The sequence below is a fragment of the Dermochelys coriacea genome, chromosome 9 (assembly GCF_009764565.3).
Source record: "Dermochelys coriacea isolate rDerCor1 chromosome 9, rDerCor1.pri.v4, whole genome shotgun sequence".
NCBI lineage: Eukaryota > Metazoa > Chordata > Testudines > Dermochelyidae > Dermochelys > Dermochelys coriacea.
This window is the reverse complement of record NC_050076.1, coordinates 94,656,869-94,675,067: the sequence shown is the minus strand read 5'-3', so window position 1 is coordinate 94,675,067 and position 18,199 is coordinate 94,656,869. Positions and strand designations below refer to the sequence as shown.

General features: G+C 40.1%; 1 long non-coding RNA gene across 1 annotated transcript; it reads right to left on the bottom strand.

Moving 5' to 3' along the window:
* Window positions 1-16,506: 16,506 nt before the first annotated feature.
* LOC122455729 lies at window positions 16,507-17,689 on the bottom strand. The gene is made up of 2 exons (XR_006274169.1): window positions 17,643-17,689; window positions 16,507-16,568 (listed from the first exon to the last, which is right to left on the bottom strand). It is a non-coding gene; the product is annotated as an uncharacterized LOC122455729 (long non-coding RNA).
* Window positions 17,690-18,199: the final 510 nt, after the last annotated feature.

Here is an 18,199-nt window from a genome sequence, read left to right as displayed (position 1 = left end):
AAGGTCAGATAATAGTAATTTAATTACCAATGTTGAGGTAATCAAAAAGGTAAAGCCTCATACTCCTTTAAAAGCAAATTGTCAACATCATATGTCAAAATATACATCTCCTTAAATCAAACTATAAGTTCCCAAGCAGCATTTTTTACTTTGCCTATCTGTAAATTTTCATTATAATTTACCAACTAGCATCTACCAACATTTACCAATTAAAAAACTAATCCTTCCCAGCCCATGTCTAATGAACAATAGGTATACACAAATGACATAGCACTACTTGTGTGATGAACTGTTAAATTCAGCTTCAGAGCTTATGATGCTAGAATCCAGGCTGTCCTTATGACAGGGAAAGTAGGCATCATGTTTTAAAAACCGTGAATTGGTTTACATTTTGCTACAAGGGCTTGATTTGGAACAAAGCACTATCTCAATAAATACAGTGGAGTTATTAAAAACTAAACTCTTCATTCAATGGAAGTGGTAAATGCAACTTTGCATTGTTAACAGCTGTTTCAAGAGATTCATCTTTTAAGAAGTCAAAAGAATTAAGTCAAGCAGCAAGAGACTTTAAAAGTCAATCAAAATTAATTAAGAAATTATAAATCAATCAATAATGCCCCAAAAAAGTCTTGTAATGACCTCAGTTACTCTGTTTAAGCATAAACAAGATAATCAGCTGTGTTTCCCATCTAGAGATAAGATCTTTGCCAATTAACTTAGGACTTAATTAACTCTCTAAGGTACTGAACTTTAGATACATCACATACTGTGTTTTAATGTTATTATTACTTAATGCAATAGCTCTAGTGCTGCCTTGATTTATTATTATTATATTACTATTACCTTTACACTTATGATGTTATTAAAAACAAAACCTTCAGCATTAAATTAAAGTTAATGCTAGATGAAAAGGACATTGGCATTCAATAAAAACTGCAAAGTTGCAACCAACAGGTTAGCCGCTATCCCTTTCCAGAAGGCATCACTGTAAGAGCTTGGTTAACTTTTGCTGAACGGTTAGGACGTATCTATTCTTTATTGCCCAGCTGTAATTACTACTTCGTCCTGATCTTAAGATATTGGTTTGCCAGCCCTTTAGGCCTAAACCGTCTTAAAAAGTTCAAGGAAGTCATGGTACAGGGCAATAATACAATCTCTGCTTTAGTTTGAAAATCCTCCATGCTGGTCTCTGAAGTAAAATGGCTGGGGTCAATCTTGATTTTTGTTATGAAGATACTTAAAATGTCTCAGTTTTTCTTTCTTTCTTACTGCAAAATGTTTTTTGAAGACTCAATGAGTAGAATTTGCTGTGTTTACTAAACACACAGTCCAGCAGAACAAGTGTGCATTGTGCCGAACAGTAGAGGGAAGAGAGAAATTGGATGAGCGTGAACGCTATCAAAGCTGGTTTCAGAGTAGCAGCCATGTTGGTCTGTATTCGCAAAAAGAAGAGGACTACTTGTGGCATCTTAGAGACTAACAAATTTGTTTGAGCATTAGCTTTCGTGAGCTACATGCATCCGATGAAGTGAGCTGTAGCTCATTAAAGCTTATGCTCTAATAAATTTGTTAGTCTCTAAGGTGCCACAAGTCCTCCTGTTCTTTTTACTATCCAAACTGTTTCTTTTGCTCAAAGTTAACGTTACTGGTCCTGCTTCAGTGGCTCCTGATAAATTCATTCAGAACACAAAATGTCTGGAAATTATCATCCAATACAAGAAATTGTAAGCACTGGTTGTTGTATCACCAGCACAGATCTTTATATAAAAGATGCTTTTGTGTTTCGCGTTAGGTATTTCATGACCCTAAAATAAAGACCCAACATTTTATTTTGACAATGCTACCACCTTATCCACAAGTCATATCATCTTTGGGTGTTTCTATATACTCTTTCCAGTGCCGGATCAGTCTAATCGAGTCTCTCTTTTTTGGCTGTGCAAACCACAATTTCAGACGGATAGAGTTGCTGAGAATATCAGTACATACGGACTTCTTCACTAGTTTAACATAGAACTAACTGTACAGGGCTACTGAAGTTAATGGGAATTTTGCCATTGATGTTACTGAGAACAGGACTTGGGCCAAGAGTGATACTTTCTGCCCCATGAAAGAATCATTCCAGTTTTGTTTTGTTTTGTTTTTAAAAAGCATGAGATTTTTTTGTTTTGTCCGTATTTAGGAGGAAATAAAGCAACTTTATAACCCACCTCACATTTGGCAAGCAGTAGTAGGCTGTCTTAGGTGCTTGAAGGGCATAATTTCAGGAAGAAATAAATTCTGTTGAGAAGCCTCTGATGGGACTACCACCGTCCCTTTATCTGGTTTTTGCCTAAAAATATGTACCGCTGTGTGTCGGTTATTACATATATGTATGTGATGGCAGTATATGTGGTAACGTGTGGGGTTATCCTGTGCTAAATGGCATTTGTCCTATACCTCTAACCTTTTCACCTGCACTCTGCCCACTGACCCATCTCAGCTGGAACGACAACTAATATTTCCTACCTCTCGGCAATCTCCTTCTCAGCCGCTATTTAACTCTTTCCGCCACATGTGGAACTTCCCTTTAACATGATGTTGATTCAAAGTAAAAGATGAGATTAATGGGATTAATTTGATATTTCACAGCCTAATCTAGGAAAAGGTGCTTTACCCACCAGTAGAGAACTGAGAAGCCCCTGTGTGAGAGGTTCACAACCTTGGTTTCTATCCCTGAGAAAATGTGAGGTAGTTGACTCTAAAATGGCAATACTAGGCACAAAAAAGTTCTATTGCAGATCATTTTTAGACCTTTAAAAAAACCTAGTTATAATTTTCCTTTCCCTCTGATGCTTTTAAAGTTTGACACATGGTATAAAGGCCTCTGGCCTTACAAGCTGAAGGATCTGAAAATTACTACCATTACTCCAGAAGTTTTATGTAAAAAATAAAAAATGCCATAAACAAAATGTATGCTGTGGGGAAACCACATTAACTCCCCAAGGGCCTGGTTTCTCTTCCTTTGCAGGAGAATAAGTTATGAAACATTCCTCTTTAAAAAAAGAAAAGGAGGACTTGTGGCACCTTAGAGACTAACAAATTTATTAGAGTATAAGTTTTCATGAGCTACAGCTCACTTCATCGGATGCTCATTAAAGCTTATAAATTTGTTAGTCTCTAAAGTGCCACAAGTACTCCTTTTCCTTTTACGGATACAGACTAACACGGCTTCTACTCTGATTCTTCTTTAAGACACCTTTCCTTTATAGGTACAGTCCTACCTACAAAGGATATATGGTTCATTGCGAAGTAATATGATGAATGGGCAAACAGATCAGCAGGAGCATGCACGTATGTATTGCTTTGTATTTGCCAGCTAGCCAGCAGCAGTATGAGAGGATCCCCTTAGTCGGGGTGGCCAAACTGAGCCTGAGAAGGAGCCAGAATTTACCAGTGTACATTGCCAAAGAGTCATAGTAATACATCAGCAGCCCCCCCATTAGCTCCTCCCACCCCGCTCCCAGTGCCTCCCGTCCACCAGTCCATGATCAACTGATCACGAGCTGCGGGGAGGGAGGGGGAGGTGCTGATCAGTGGGGCTTTTGTGTTTTTTCTGTTTTGTGGCATGCAGGAGGCTCTGGGGGGGGGGAGGTGGAGGAGTGAGGGCACAGCAGGCTCAGGGGTGGGGGTGGGAAGAGGTGAAGTGGAGGCAGGGCCTGTGGCAGAGCCAGGGATTGAGCAGTGAGCACCCCCCGGCACATTGGAAAGTTGGTGACTATACAAGGAGCCGCATATTAACTTCTGAAGAGCCGCATGTGGCTCCGGAGCCACAGGTTGGCCACCCCTGCCCTTAGTTGTTGCACAGAGAGAGACATACCACTTAACCTGCCAGGGCCCAGATACAGGACACTATGTGTGACAGACCTAAAATGAGGGACACAAAATTACTCATGCAAGAAGCTTAAAATGGTTTATTCCTGTAGTGTTTAAAATTCTTTCTATAGCTTCAGTTTAATGATACTTCACTTCACACTTTTCAACAGTAAAAGAGAGCGGGGGGACCAAATCTGTAACATTGGGAGCATGTTGAGTGCTAACCCTTGAAATGAGAGAGGTTCAAGAGATATGGAGAGACATTAATTCTTATGCTCAGCATTTGAGTTACTACGTTTGCTGTCCTCCCAGGCACAGACTAAGAGAATATCTGCTACATGTATGTCTGTGTTTCTGTTAGATGTCTGCCTCCACTTATGGGTGAATACAAGATAATGATAATCCTTTGAGGACTCATTGGTAATGGAAGGGAAAATGACTTTACAAACATTAGTGAACGAAGTCTCACGTAATTCCTGAATGCTAGCTAATTATGATAGCCTCCATTTTACAGATGGGGAAACTAAGATATGGAGCAGTTAAGTGACTAGCTCAGGTTCATCCAAGGAGTCTGTTCGGAGCTGAGAATACAACCAGGTTGTCCTGCCTCCCAGGTCCAGTCACTAATTTTTAATTATTTTTTGATCGCGTTCCTCCTCTCAGTCTCACTATTAGAAAAACACAGAGGAATAAAAGGTGATTCTAAATTATAGTGCCTCCCAGTTGGTAGCCAGATCAGCTAGAGCACTTTGGCCAAGGGCCAGACTCCTTCGCCAGGTCTCTACCCTCCTGAACCTGAGTCACTAGGTGACAATCGAAAATCACTTGTAAGAAATTAGAGGGTTTTGTTCTTCACCAGAATTAGATGGGTATATTTGCCACAGCCCCTGGTGAATCTGTCCAAAATGTCTATAATGTAGTAAATATATCACTACAAAGGTCTTAAAGTTGTGAGCCAAAGCCCGTTGACGTCCATGGGAAGACTTCCATTGATATTTAAATGGGCTTTGGATCAGACTCTTGGTCTTTTAACAGTTTGATTTATATAAGTTAGAATACAAGAGTATCCCCATTGTACTCTTCAGCAGCAGTAATGCCCTGGCCATGATGTTGCTCAGGAACTATTGTTTGAGTGACCACAAGAGCAACAATAGATATCCTGTTAAACACCAGGATAACCTGAACCCAGGGCAAGTTTGGGAGCATGGAACCTGCAACATCAGTGGTGATTGTGTAGTGGCAGGTCAGGCTACTGGCTTTTTCATTACTTGTGAAAGTTTTGCCACCATGCCAGTAACTGGTAGCTCTGATTGGAGAGAGAAAACTTCAAGGAGATAAAGTGTAACAGGGAAAAAGAATGTGCGACACGTTGCAATGACAAGATTATCTTGGCAGTTTGTGAATGATACAGTGAGTCCCAGGCACTACAGATGGCATTCTTCTACAGGATGTGATATAGACACCCATGTTAAAACCATACAGATCACAGGATCTGTCACCAGTAATGTATCATGCAGCAATCCTACCACAGCTAAAAACGTTCTGACAGCAATTGCAGCCATAAATGTAACTTATAACAGTGATAAAAACATTCTTTTATTGATCCCTGATTTGCGGGAGGTCTGAGTTGGAGTTTTTGGGCTTGATTCACTGTGGTGCAGTCATTTGCACCGGAGTGCAAAGTGAGTTTTAATGTGGGAGAGTTTTATACACACTTTGCACTGGCGTAAATGAGGATGCAAGTTGCAAGGCAACAGTTGCTCGTTGTCTGTAATACAAATTGTGTTCCTGCTAACATCCAATCCATTCAGAAATGAACAAAGAGAGTTTGCTTGAAAACCTCCATTTTAAAATACGCTTCATCTTATTTTTAGTATAAGAAAGTTGACCTTTTAACATTTATCTTTGCTTTCAGTCAATGGCTGCAGTTCATCCCTATTGCAGATTGATTGGGCTGCATTAATCCTCATGTTTACCAATAAGTTAGTTCTCTTGTGCTAATGTTGTCTGGAGAGTTTTCAAGATAATCTAACCCTATCTTTTGGGATAAATATTGCATGCGTGTCATGAAGCTCATGTTGTTTCTTGCCATGTACAAGAGGGGTCTCAAGCGCTTGCTGTTCAAACATCCCCACCTTGCTGGAATCCCTTCTAGTGTCAGGTCTCCCTTGAGCAGAGATTGCTGCATTGGGATGATTTTTACATTTTTGGTTTTTAACATTAACAAATAATTTGATCTCCACCAATCCCTGATTTTTTCTCTCTCTTCAATTTAACCCAACCACAGAGGACATTATTAACTTAGCCTCTGTGCCTCTCTCTGATAGTATAGATGGCAAGGCAACCTTTTGGCTGAAAGGCAAAGTCTTTGCCATTTGCATGTGACCTTACCCCTTAGGAAAGCAGGCTCAGAGTCAGATGGTCGGAGAATGGACCTAAGTCGGAGATGAGGCGGATGGAGGTCACTCAGCCAGTCACCCTAGATTGTCTATCCTCAGCTCAGCAATCTGGGTGCCATCCAGTGCATCAATATGTGTTTAGGATGGAAAAGGAGAAAAAATCCATATCCTCACCCAAAGTCATGTAATGCTGCTGGCAGCACCACCACCCTGATGGCTGTAGAATTTACTGCAAATGTGAGCAGAATAAACAGTGTTCAGCTGTCTTCTTGAGCCAACAGCCAGCCTTCAACAGCCTGGTCCCATTGAAGACAATGGCAAAATCCCCACCGATTTCAGTGGAGTCAGGATTTCACTTGTTCTCTAATAGTTGTAAACTAGAGCTGGGCAGGAAAAAGCTTTTCAGTCCTGCAAAAAAAAATCTGAGTCAGTCTCTGTCTCTCTCAATCTCTGGCCAAATGAATAGTTAATTATGCAACCAAAGCGGAACATCTCCAACAGTAGAGAATAAAAGCAACCTGCCCCAGAATAGCCAATTGCCTGATAGATAGTGCCCTCATCTGGGATAAGAAAGATCCAGGTTCAAATCCCTAGCTCTCCCACATCACAGGTGAGTGTCTTAACCACCAGGCTATTGGCTATTTGGAGATGGTTTGTTTTCTCTCTTGTTTTGACTAGAAATTCCATCCTGGACCTCAGAAACCTTCCCACAAAAACTTGCATCAAAACTAAGATGCTCCCACAAAAAGTTCAGTTTTGATTAATCTGAATTCTTCAGTGGAAAACTTTTGTTGAAAAATTCCCTACCAGCTCTAGAGTGAAATGCATCATACAAACTCTGAAATCTAATGACGGCTATATAAATTTCAACATATAGCAGTTCCCTGCTGCTAACTAGCAGAACTATCCAACTCATACACTTAGCCCAGTTCTGACCTGATGCCTTCCAGGTGCAAAAAGCTCCAGTTGTCCCTTATTCAGCTTCCTCCATGATATATTGAATAGTTCAGTTCTGCACTAAAAATACAAAAACCCATGGCCTGCTGAGAATTGAGGGACAGAGTGCAATAAACTAAATATAATATCACCATAAATAACACAAAGATATCATGCAACTATTGGTTCATTTTCATATTTAATTCAATAAATTACTATATTCTTCAATTGGCCTGAGGCTACCAGAGATTTTCTGATCTGTTGCCTGGTGTACTATAGAAATTAGGCACATTGCTGCAGAGGTTGGGATCAGTTTGTGATGGAGGATATAGGGGCTTATGTACAAACAGTGAGTTTTACTTGGTACATTATAGTTAATATGCCCCTAGCTGTTGGTGAGTGTTTGCTTAGCTCTTCTGCTTAATAAAATTTTCTTCAGCCCCAGAATTGTTCCATTAAACAGAGGCAAAGTGATAGAAATTAAAGTTGTCCAAAATAAATAATTGACCTTCACTTTTTCCTGAAATTTTGAAAGACTTGGGGCACATGCAAAATAGAGCTTGGCACATGGTGTTAAGACAGACTAGAGTCGAGCAATCAATCTTAGATTCATCCCTGCAGTGCACTAGCATTTCCTTGCACATGGGTGCTTTTCAAAAAGCAAGTAAATTGCCTGTTTGGAGAGATTAAGTGAATTGGTGTAGTAACCTGTAAACTATAATTTAAAGGGTCAAAAGCCTCTTTCTTCCCTCTCCCCCCCACTGAATTGAAAAACTCCAATAACAATGCTTTTTGTATGACTGCTCTCTTCAGTAAAATTTACTTTATTACTATTTGGAGGCTTTATCCCTTTATGACAACCAGTACCAAGAGTAATATTACACCAATAACTTGGTTTGCTAAGTATTAATACAAGGGAAATTATGCTAAGAGCACTGTGTGAATTTAATTGCAATTCACACTTTAATATTTTGATGCAGCTGTAAAAATGCAGAATGAGAAACATTACAATTCTATTAGATACTAATAAATTGTGTTGTGTAGGAGAATATAAGCAATAATCGCTATAATGAGGAACATTCCACTTTCCATCTCTGTGTTTTAATCTTGCCTGTGCATGATTTTCATAGGCTGGTTCAAATCAAGGTGCTGTAGCATAAAGCAAAAAGGAAGGCAAAGAGCTATATATTTTTATTTTGAACAATCAGAAACAAAGTGAAAATCATGTAAATTATCTCATTCATGAAGGGATTTTATCAAGCCCTTCATTTTTTTTATGTGAAATGTAAGATACTTCTGAATGGATCCACCCAGGTTTTAAATTTTTTATTCTTTCCGAGGCTTAGGCGTGGATGTGTCTAATAAAATCGTATTATGAATAGCATTCAAAGATTCAGCGCTTTTCATTTCTGCCTAATGGAAGTGATATCTTTAAACTTAAGGACATTTCTCTTTCAACTCTTTTCATAAATGAGGGTGACATGGGGGAAACAATGCATCAGTATGGGCGAAATCTTGCTGGCCTTACCCAGGCAATTAGTTCCATTTGACTTCAGTGGGATTAATCACGGCAGAAGTCCAGCAAATTTTGGCCCTAAGGTGGAGGTTGTCTGTAAGAGTGCATTCGAAGTTACATAATGAATATGAAACTGTGTACCTTAATCTGCTACAGATTAAACTGTTAATATTGTTTAATATTCATAGTGTCCAGAGAACCATATTGGGCCCATTATGATAGGCAATGTAGATTCATATAAAAGACACAGGCCCAGTTCCCCAAAGGTTTTTAGTTACCTACCTTCCACTGAAATCAATGAGAGTTAGGTGCCTAAATACTTTGAGGATCTGGGCCATGGTCCCTCCCTCAAAGTGTTTCCAGTATAAGAGACAAGTGACACACAAAGAGTAGAGAAGCAGGATACAATCAAATATATACAATTTTTATATTCATTACACATTCTCAGGTAAACCTACTTTGCGTATTGTTGTACGTATTCAAAACATGAATATGAACATAAATATGAAGTTGGTAGCTAATAAAAGGAGACAGATGAGAATTAGTCTAGCAGTTGGAGCATAGGATTGGAAAATGGGAATCACAGGGCAAGTTGCTCAACCTCCTGTAGGCTTCAGTTTCCCCCTCTGTGGGAATAAAGATGCCCACCTTTTTGAGAGGGTAGCTGTGAGGATTAACTAGTAAATGGCTATATTACAATTGCTGTGGACACAAGGTGTAATGAAACAGCTGATAAAGATGTAGGTTATTTCCTCAGCAGCTATAAGCTGACGTAGCTCCACTGAAGTCCAGGGAGTTTTGCTGGTTAAAACCAGTTGGCAATTTGGCTCTGTATGCTCAGTAAAGATTCTAGAAGAAAATAGATGCCAATAAATGTTTTAAATTAACATGGGTTATGGAAAGAGTGGAGGCCTAAAACCCATGTCAAAACAGATCACTGCCATATTCATTTGCACTTTTCTCATAAATAGAGATTCAGAAAGAGCACCCCTGTGTCTTCTCCTAGTAATACGTATCTATTCTTACTGGCCTTGCTCCAAAAGCACATTGAGGCCAATGGGAGACTTTCCACTGACCTGGACAGACTTTATATGGAAAACCATTTTGTTGAAATACTGTCCTGAGATCCAACTGTGAACACAGTAGGAGGGTGGGGCCCTTATACATTTCTCTCTCTTTTACCAAGCACTGGACACCCCTACTTCACTCATCCCAATTCTCACTACCACTCCTTGTCCAGCCGCTGCCCTTTGTTATCTGGGGCTTTGCCTTATACATGCACACTGGGATTTAATACAGCTGATTGCATGTTTCCATTGCGCCTAAGCCTAAAATCATTCGTCTTAAATGAAAAACTTACCTAGGGATCAGACAACGATAACATTATTCAGTCTTCGTCATCTTCTCAATTAAAATGTTCAAAGAGTCATTAAACTAACTAATGGTGGAAACTTCAAGTAGAAATAACACAGTAATGAGACACGCTTTCTTCATCTCATGAAGGAAAATGTATTTCATTTGATTCAGATAAATTATATGCCCCTATATATTATGATCAATATTTTAACAAGACTTTACTTTTAATGATTCTTGAATAATGAATAATCATATTTTGTATATGAGTAATGACAGGATTTGTTGGACTGATATATTTCCTATTTCTAAAAAAATCATGTTGAAATCCTAACAAAAAATAGTATAAAGAGTTGGTCACTCCAACTTGTTTCCTTAAGAAATATAAATATCACTTAATTATTATGACCAAATCAGAGTACATGTGAGTAAAACTAACTTAAAAATATATCCTATAATATTTTTGGTCTTGATAAATTGAACTGTATAGTCATGAAGCCTATACATTAAAATAGGATTTCTTTTTAATACAGATTAATGAACAAACAACTGCTAGAACTGACAATCCATGTTACAAAATTAGGATTCTATTTGATCAGTATAGGATCATTTTAATAGTTATTTTCTGAAAAATAACTACCTTTGGGGGGGGGTGTAAATTTGTCATGCTTTGGGACCAGAAAATGATGGCAACAAACCTGGTCTAAATTACTTTCTAATTTGAGTCAACTTTTTGTTTTCTTAAAATTCAAATTGCAGTTCTGTGGAGCATTTTACAGCCAATGAAGGCATTCGCAGTATAGTGACAATGTCTGTGTTTTATTGACTACCCAGCCAATGGATTCAGGCCAAGATTTTTTTAAAACATGATGCCTAAATTGTGTTCCTAAATTCATATTTAAGCACCTAACTAAATGGTCTGATTCTCAAAAAAGCTGATGGAAGCCTTACATGCCTAAATATCAAGTAATGAGCCTAATTATAGGGACTTACTTTTGAAAATCTTGGCCTCTTTTTAATGGTTGTTGAATGAACCTTGGACAACTTTATGCAGATCAACCTTGGATAACTTTATGGAGCTCAGCAGGCATTTGTCACTGTAATCCAAAAAAGAATCTCGCTACATGTGGGAGATTAATTTTCTCAAAGTTGAGCAATCAGTTTCCTGATTATATTGATCTGCAGTTGACTTTTTTACAACTGTTTTTCCATCCAGTCTTGAGGTTTGCTCCTGGAGTGATAGATATTGTTCTATATTTTCAATATCCTTAGGCAGTAGTTGGCTAGTTTGTTGTTGACTGGTCTCCTTTTTTCTTAGTGTCTCGCAAGTGCCCAAAACTAATTTACAAGCTTAGCCACTGACATGGTGACTTTTTTCTTTTGTAGCTTGATTCTTAGTGGTGAAATGATGTTCTTAGGATTGGTTTTAAAGTAAAAAAGACATAGCCTGGTATATGTAAGTATACAGTTTAGACTTCATTCAAAAGAAGTGTGGACAGCCTTGACAGTTAATTCTTGGCTTCAAAAATCAAAACATTATGAACTATCAACAGTGTGAATCATGATCAGTTAGATCTACTCTTTTGTCAAGTAGTTCCTTAATTCTGTTTTGCATTTGTTTATGCAATAAGCACTGGCATGGTTCTGCCCATCTTTTGTCTAAAGCAATGTTTCTATCGCTAATAAAAGGTTTATCAGATGTTAAATTATCCAGCAGTGTAGGTTATTGTATTGTCTCTTTTCATCATTCAGTTATTTTAGCACAGTCCAAGACCAGATACATTTTTTATGTTTCTTCTTTGACATTAGTCTTCTATAAAATGGAGATCAGCTATAATTGTCTCACTATATTTGCATAAATACTCTTCTGCTTTTAAACTCCTTGCCAAGCGTGGCTATTTCACTCAAAGTGATATTCTTCCTTTGTCAACAGCAGTGCTTTCTTCAGGATGACACAGTTAATAATTTGCAGTATGTAAGTGAAAAATGCATGTTAACATTAGCACAAGAATGATTGTTACTGGCTTTTATAGAACTAGTTTTCTGGCATGGTAGCAGGCATCCTAAAGGGCATTTTAACAAATGAAATTCATTTAAATATTAGCTCAACATGTAAGTCAGAGTAGCCCCTCAGACAAAGTAATTATTATGGAGTCAATATTAGGTCTCATTTCATAATTTTGTGTAGTCACAGCCTAGTTTTCAGAGGACATTTGTTGATGACATAAGATGGTATAACATCACTTGGCACTACGTCCAGTTCCTGTTTAGGAAATGCCTAGTAATATAATAGAAGGTATTACAGGACTGTAGGGATGGATTTCTATGGCATTTTCCCACACTTCTTGATTCTAGTCAGGGGTATTACTCTCAGGTTCTCTCTAACACTAAAAATTAACTCAAATCACCCTGTCTTTACAAATATTTTACTATTTGAACATGGATGGAAAATGCCCAATTTCCTCCCATAACATCAGCAATATTGCTCTTTAAGTTTACCAAATATAGAAACCATCTCAAATATTGTAAGTCCTGGGTGTAGTGACATAGGAAAACAGACCAGCACTGGAGTTATACATTTTGTTTATCATTGTGTTCAATCCACTGAAAGCTTTTGGAGGCTGGCGAGCAGGCAGTAGTTACGTTTTTGTAATTTCGTAAGCACCTTCACACTCCACTTATTTATTATTTGCAGTATAGTAATAGCTGAAGCCACAACCAAAACTGAGGGTAAAATTTTCAAAAGTACTTACAGCCCATTTTCAAAAAGTTATTTAGACCCTTAAGAGTCTAAGTCTCATTGACTTTGTGACAATTAGGCTCTTAGGTGAAATCTTGTCCCCAGTAATGTCAATTAAGTCACCTACTCCAGGACAGGCCCAACAAAGGAAGTAACAACGCCATTAGCCATCACCTTCAGCCCCCAACTTAAACCTCTCCAGTGCATCACCAAGAATCTACAACCTATCCTGAAGGACGATCCCTCACTTTCACAGATCTGGAGAGACAGGCCAGTCCTCGCTTACAGACAGCCCCCCAACCTGAAGCAAAAACTCACCAGCAACCACACTCCACACAACAAAAACACTATCCTTGCAACAAAGCCCATTGCCAACTCTGTCCACATATCTATTCAAGGGACACCATCATAGGACCTAATTACATCAGCCACACCTTAAGAGGCTCATTCACCTGCACATCTACCAATGTGATATATGCCATAATGTGCCAACAATGCCCCTCTGCCATGTACATTGGTTAAATCGGACAATCTCTATGCAAAAGAATAAATGGACAGAAATCAGACATCAAGAATTATAACATTCAAAAACCAGTCAGAGAACACTTCAACCTCCCTGGTCACCCAATTTCAGACCTAAAAGTCGCAATTCTCCAATAAAAAAAACTTCAGAAACAGACTCCAACGAGAAACTGCAGAATTGGAATTAATTTGCAAACTGGACACCATTAAATTGGCTTGAATAAAGACTGGGAGTGGATGGGTCATTATGCAAAGGAAAATCTATTTCCCCATGCTAATTTCCCCCCCCTACTGTTACTCACACCTTCTTGTCAACTGTTTGAAATGGGTCATCCTGATTATCACTACAAAAGGTTTTTTTCTCCTGCTGATAATAGCCAACCTTAATTAATTGGTCTCGTTACAGTTGATATGGCAACACCCATTTTTTCCTGTTCTGTGTGTGTGTCTGTGTGTGTGTGTATAATATATATTCCTCTCCATGCATCCAATGAAATGGGTTTTAGCCCATGAAAGCTTGTGCCCAAATAAATTTGTTAGTCTCTAAGGTGCCACTAGTACTCCTTGGCTTTTTTGCTGATACAGACTAATACGGCTGCCACTCTGAAATGAGAGTTATGTGACTGAGGCCAGGTTTTCACTCCAAGTCACTTTTGAAAATGAGAGTAGGAGCCTAAGTCACTGAGGCACTTTTGAAAATTTTGCTCCAGGGGCCCTTTGTGCTGAGCACTACAAAAACACATAGTAAGAGACAGTCCCGAAAGAGCTTAATAGACATCTCCATTTCCCACCCCCCATTGGTTTTTGTTATTACTCTTCCCAGCCCATCTTCATCGAGGATGAAGGCCTTGATCCTTTTAACAGACCTCCCGTTAGTGCATGGAATTGAACCCTCTAGGCATTGCCATCAGTATTTCAATCCTTTCAGAGCGCACCTGGCAGGTTTCCCAGAAAAGCAAAGACATGGTCACTGCTGCTCATTGCCAGGAAAAAGCCTGGATAATGCTCATTCTAGCAACTGGGTCACATTTTATGAAATAAATATGCCAGATATTTATCCTTCGAATGACAAGAAATCACTGCAAAGGTTTGATATTGTTTTCTACAGGAACCCTTCCAAGCTGTTTGAATGACCAGCTTGAATGCGCTAACTCTGAAACTCTTTTCATACAGGATAATGCTTCACCTGATTTTCTAGCATTTAGATGGACTTAGTGAAGCAGCTTCTCTCTCCCCTTCTGTAGTTGGCTCTGAATATCTTCTCCTATCAAAACTGCTTTCTGTCTCCTCCTGAACTGGTCCAGAAAAGACTATTTGAAAATACTCATACGATGCTAAATGTTTGCCAAATAATGGACATTTGGGCAGATATTTTAAATACATTTTATACATTGTAACATATTTTGTAAGACATTGGACAAGAATTGTACCCATACTGTAACAAATTTACAAAATATTTATTATCTTCCCCTGGAGGAAAGCCCCCTGCTGAAACATATTGGAATCCTGGGAGACCCTTTGCAATTTACAAGTTAGCCAGAAGTATAGACAAGCCCTCAGGGAGCTGCGATGATCTCTCTGGTGACATGGAGGAGAAGGATGCCATATCCCATTACCAATCTGCATAGCCACTCAGTCGGTTTCCTTGACATTTTGTAAAAATTCAAACTGTTAAGTATTTTGAACTGTCATATCTTACTCGTACCACCTGCCTCTCTCTTTGGATATCCTGTGCTTCTTACCAGATTCCTTTCCTTCAGTATTGCACATCGGTATGTGTATTTTACACACTCACAAGAGACACTGCTTGAGTTACGTTGCTTCTAGTTGGTTAACCCAGAATGGCCTAACAGAATATGCTATTGTTTGATGATTCTTAGGAAATATGACATTGCTCTGCCTCTCCAGTAATTCACTAATGTGAATCCTAGAAATATGATACATTAATAGAAGATGAGAAAGAATATTTATATGTGGCATAGGGAAATCACCCAGCTGAGACTAAAAGTGTGAACATAATAATACTAGAGCAGGGGAAGTAACATGAAGGTAAAATGGCATAAAAAGGATGATTTTTTTTATACATGCCATATATTATTTTTGCTGTTTTCCTTTCAAAAGGAAGAGCTATTGGGTCTTAAGTTTCTGCAAAATGCATTAGTGAATGCCATCATAGAAATCTGAAGGCAAGGCAACATTTCAGCAACTTTATATATAGCCATAGACTCCATAAAGCGCATCTGTCTGTTGAACATAACTTATGGTTGGAAGTGGGAACCTTGGTGAGGGAAGAAGTCTTTACATTTCTATTTCCTGGATATGTGGGGGTTTTTTCATACATGTCACGATATTTTTTTATTTTGTATTCTGTGTTGGGTTTGGTTTCACTCATAAGTAACATATGGTCATGCAATCAGTAAAAAGCTACTACAGGGACTGCAGCTGCATAAATGATACACTATTCACCAGGCTGGAAAGAGAGTCTGAATCACGATAAAGCTGTAAGTGATTGGTTTGGTCAAAGGAATGGGTGAGAACAGATGGCTTAGTACTTAGCTGCTCACTTTGGGCCAGTGTTGGCAATCGGATGCAGGCCTGAAATAAAATGTTGTTCTTTAAAACATACAAGAAGTTAAACAGCAAATTTAAAACCCACAAAACATTCTTCTCCTCTACTGATTCAAATCCAGCCAAAGTGTTGGATTTTCAACTGTGCCTGACTTGAGCTTCGGGAGGGGTGGATGAGGAGGGAAGCACTGGGTGAGGTGGTGGATGAGGGGAGGAAGGAAGGGCAAGGCCACACTACAGTTCAAAACTTATTGAATGCCAGTGTTGCTTGGGCAATCCTCGGGGGTGGAGTGGCTAGGTCCCCGTAGCCACCCTGCCTGCATTCTTGGGCATCTGGGTGAGGAGGCTATGGAACTTGGGGAGGAGGGCAGGTAGTTATACAGGGGCTGCAGCGGCGGTCTGTGCTCCTGCTGCCTTTCCTGCAGCTCCACCAGATGCCTGAGCTTGTCAGTTTGCTCCCTCGTTAGCCTCAGCATTGCATCCTCCCTCCTTTCATGGCGTTCATTTAACGCTTTCCTGGACTCTGCCATTGTTTGCCTCCATGTATTCTGCTGAGCTCTTTCAGTGCGGGATGACTGCATGGGCTCTGAGAACATGTCATCGCGAGTGCGGTTTTTTTCGCCTTCTAATCTGCATTAGCCTCTGGACTGAGATGATAGGGGGAGAGTACAAACATTTGCAGCTGCGGGAGGAAAAAAGGGAGAGTAGTGTTTAAAAAGATACATTTTAGAGAACAAAGAATTTCACACTCAATCAAGTGATTCACATTACATAGCACATGTGCTTTTGATACAAGGTCGGATTTTGCGTCTTCTATTGAGTGCCTGCCGGTTTCGTGTGAGACCTCACACATGCTTGGCTGGGCAACAGAATTCGGCTTGCAGGCAGCCATGGTAAGGCAAAGGGTTTCGGCTTCTTCAACCTTCATAACATGTGGGAATGGTTTCAAACAGCAGCACCCTCCTTTCCCATACCAAGCAAAGCCCATTGGGTTGGTCATTTAAAAGGAGGGGCAGTGGTTTTAGTGAATGTGCAGCACAACCCCCCACCCCCAATTCTCTGGGATGATTGCTTCACCCCCACCCCATGGCTAGTGTCAGGGAAGATCCCTGACAGCCAAATGCAAACAGCTCAGTATGAACGGGCCTCCCCCCACCCTCACTGAGACAGGAAAAGAAAGGGCCTAAGTGAGGATTCCAGGAGCTTCTGCCATTGCATGACAGTCACAATGGAATCAAGTATCAGGGGTAGCCGTGTTAGCCTGTCCGCATAGCTAACAGCAGGGATGATTTCTTTACAGCCCAGCAGGAATGGCCACCTCTGAATGTCCCCTTAAACAAATTTCCCGTATTTCAAGCAGGTGACCACGAACGATATCACTCTCCTGAGGCTAACACAGAGAGATAAAGAATGGATGTTGCTTGAATGTCACCAAAGCCCGAGCCCATTCACTGCCATGCTTTGTTCTCCAATGATTCCAGACTACTTGCTACTGGCCTGGCATGGTAAAGTGTCCTACCATGGAGGACGGAATAAGGCTGACCTCCCCAGAAACCTTCTGCAAAGTCTTTTAGAGTACCTCCAGGAGAGCTTCATGGAGATGTCCCTGGAGGATTTCCGCTCCATCCCCAGACATGCTAAGAGACTTTTCCAGTAGCTGTACTGGCTGCGAATGCATCCCAAGTCTTCAGGGCAAATTAATCATTAAACACGCTTGCTTTTAAACCCTGTATTATATTTACAAAGGTACACTCACCAGAGGTGCCTTCTCTGGCTTCATGGTCTGGGAGCCTGCCTTGGGAGGGTATTGGCTCCAGGGTGATGAACAGTTCCTGGCTGCCGGGGAGAAGGGATTCGTTGCTTGCCTGCTGTGCGCTATCCTTAACCTCCTCATCTTCCTCCTCCACAAAATCCTCATCCCTGTTGTGTGAGACTCCCCCCTTGCAGGTGTTCACGGTCAGTGGTGGGGTAGTGGTAGGGGCCCCCCCTAGAATTGCATGCAGCTCATCATAGAAGCGGCATGTATGGGGCTCTGACCTGGAGCGACCATTTGCCTCCTTTGTTTTTTGATAGGTTTGCCTGAGCTCCTTAATTTTCATGTGGCACTGCTATGTGTCCCTGTTGTAGCTTCTGTCCATCATGCCCTTGGAGATTTTGGCATATGTATTGGCATTTTGTCTTTTGGAACAGAGTTCTGCCTGCATGGATTCTTCTCCCCATACAGCGATCAGATCCAGTACCTCCCGTTCAGTCCATGCTGGACCTCTTTTGCGATTCTGGGACTGCATGGTCACCTGTGCTGATCAGCTCACC